The sequence below is a fragment of the Schistocerca serialis genome, chromosome 7 (assembly GCF_023864345.2).
Source record: "Schistocerca serialis cubense isolate TAMUIC-IGC-003099 chromosome 7, iqSchSeri2.2, whole genome shotgun sequence".
Taxonomy (NCBI): Eukaryota; Metazoa; Arthropoda; class Insecta; order Orthoptera; family Acrididae; genus Schistocerca; species Schistocerca serialis.
The window spans coordinates 545,261,296-545,263,832 of NC_064644.1; the positions used below are offsets into that span (position 1 = coordinate 545,261,296).

At 44.9% G+C, this 2,537-nt stretch overlaps 1 non-coding gene across 1 annotated transcript; it reads right to left on the reverse strand.

Annotated features, from left to right (window-relative positions):
* Window positions 1-1,542: 1,542 nt before the first annotated feature.
* On the reverse strand, window positions 1,543-1,626 carry Trnas-uga (transfer RNA serine (anticodon UGA)). The gene has a single exon. It is a non-coding gene; the product is annotated as a tRNA-Ser (tRNA).
* Window positions 1,627-2,537: the final 911 nt, after the last annotated feature.

A 2,537-nucleotide genomic window follows, 5' to 3' on the forward strand; every position in this document is an offset into this window, starting at 1 on the left:
CTACACCTTGTCGCTAAGACAAGGCCCCACCCTCCTTCAACCAGCTTTCGACTAATGCTCGCGACAGTAGCACGTGAAGGGTTCACCAGTCTCGTCGTTGTCAAGACGCTCGTTCGAAGACACCGTGCCTTAACTATCGGCACAATTTCGAAATTGTTTGTACCAGTTTGCAGCCCGAATCGTCGCTGGAATGACTCGCCTTTCGTCTCTGTTAGCTTGCATACGAGGGGTGTTCAAGACGTATCTTTTTTCTGAAAACCATATTATTCCCCACTCTTTTGACTACAAAATCCTATTTTTCAACATAATCTTGGTTCAGTGGGACGACCTTACGTCACCCTACGGGGAGGGCCCCTATACCCGCATGGTACCAATCTATTTTTCGACGACGGAGCCGACGTCTTACTGCATCAATAACATCCCCGTTATCCACGTACTGTTTTTCGCGGAGTGCATATTCATTCGGCCGAACAGGTGGATGTCTAAAAGTGCAAGATCCTGGCTGTTGGGTGGATGCCGAAACACAGTCCAACTTCTCCCGGGAACGCGGAGTTGTATGAGGCCTTGCGTTGTCACGGAGAGGGAGAAGTTCGTTTGCATTTTTGTGGCGACGAAGACGCTGAAGTCTTTTTTTCAGTTTCATGAGGGTAGCACAACACACTTCAGAGTTGATCGTTGCACCTTGAGCGTGGACTTCACCCGGCCGCGGTGTCCAAGTGGTTCTAGGCTCTTCAGTCCGGAACCGCGCTGCTGCTACGGTCGCAGGTCCGAATCCTGCCTCGGACATGGATGTGTGTGATGTCCTTAGGTTAGTTAGTTTTAAGTAGTTCTAAGTTCTAGGGGACTGATGACCTCAGGTGTTAAGTCCCATAGTGCTTAGAGCCATTTGAACCATTTTTCTTTTGTTGGTGGACATCAGACAGAACAACACTTTTAGATTCCCAGAAGACCGGCTTAGGGTGTGGCTTTCACGTTTCTCTTCGGAGGAGAGATGTTGCGGCGCCACTCCTTGGACTGGCGGTTTGATTTCGGCTCGAAGTGATGAACCCATATTTCATCCACAAAAAATTGTCACGACCAGCCTCGTAAAGCGCAAGCAATTGCGCAAAGGTGGTCCTCCGTTGTTGTTTAGGGCCTTCTGTTACTTGATGAGGAACCCAGCGGACATACACCTTTGCGTACCCGAACTAGTGGATGAGTGTGTCAGCACTTCCAACGGAGACGTCCAGTTGAGTAGCGGGCGTTTGACTGCGACCGGACGACACCTCGAATGAGAGTGTCCGTGTTACAGTCGAACCCGTTTTTAGTTATAACGCGTTCTTACTAGTTAAAACTAGTTTTTACTGAGCCACTTCGTCAAAACGCGTTTTGCCTAGTTAAAACTAGTTTTAACTGACTTTGGCTTTTGAAACTCTAGTTGCAACTAAGGCTATCACTATCAAATGGCTCTGAGCACTATGCGACTTAACTTCTGAGGTCATCAGTCCCCTACAACGTAGAAATGCTTAAACCTAACTAACCTAAGGACATCACACACATCCATGCCGGAGGCAGGATTCGAACCTGCGACCGTAGCGGTCGCTCGGTTTCAGACTGTAGCGCCTAGAACCGCTCGGCCACCCCGGCCGGCAAGGCTATCAAGTGGTTCAAATGGCTCTGAGCACTATGGGACTCAACTGCTGAGGTCATTAGTCCCCTAGAACTTAGAACTAGTTAAACCTAACTAACCTAGGGACATCACAAACATCCATGCCCGAGGCAGGATTCGAACCTGCGACCGTAGCGGTCTCGCAGTTCCAGACTGCAGCGCCGGCAAGGCTATCAGTATCAACTAGTTTCAACTAGTGAGAACGCGTTCTAACTAAACTACACAGAACTAGCTTTCACTAAATTTATTTAGGGGCAAATATTAAAATTAAGAGCAACTACGTGTTATATAAGGGTATACAGCCTACAGTTACAGGTTAACTTTATCGTTTACCTAGGTTTGAACATAAAACATTATTTAAATGTTTGCCTAAAACAAGCCATATCTTAAGTCAACTTTATAAAAATGGCTTGGCTCTGAGCACTATGGGAATTAACATCTATGGTCATCAGTCCCCTAGAACTTAGAACTACTTAAACCTAACTAACCTAAGGACAGCACACAACACCCAGTCATCACGAGGCAGAGAAACAACTTTATAAAACTTGATGCATAACCATAAGGTTTTGTCACTTCTATTAAACAATCTGTAGCAAATTCACTTTAAGCCCGTTGTATGGGCCTCGTCGTGTGACTACGGTTATGCATCAAGTTTTATAAAGTTGACTTAGGATATGGCTTGTTTTAGGCAAACATTTAAATAATATTCTATGTTCTAAAGAAGACGTTATTACTAACGTTGAAATCTAGGTAAACGATAAAGTTAACCTGCAACTGTAGGCTGTATATTCTTATATAAACAATATGCTACTGTCGCTGCATAAAAATGTTAAAAATTAAGAAAACAATTACGTGTTGATTGAAATAAAAAACAGCATTTTTGTATTGT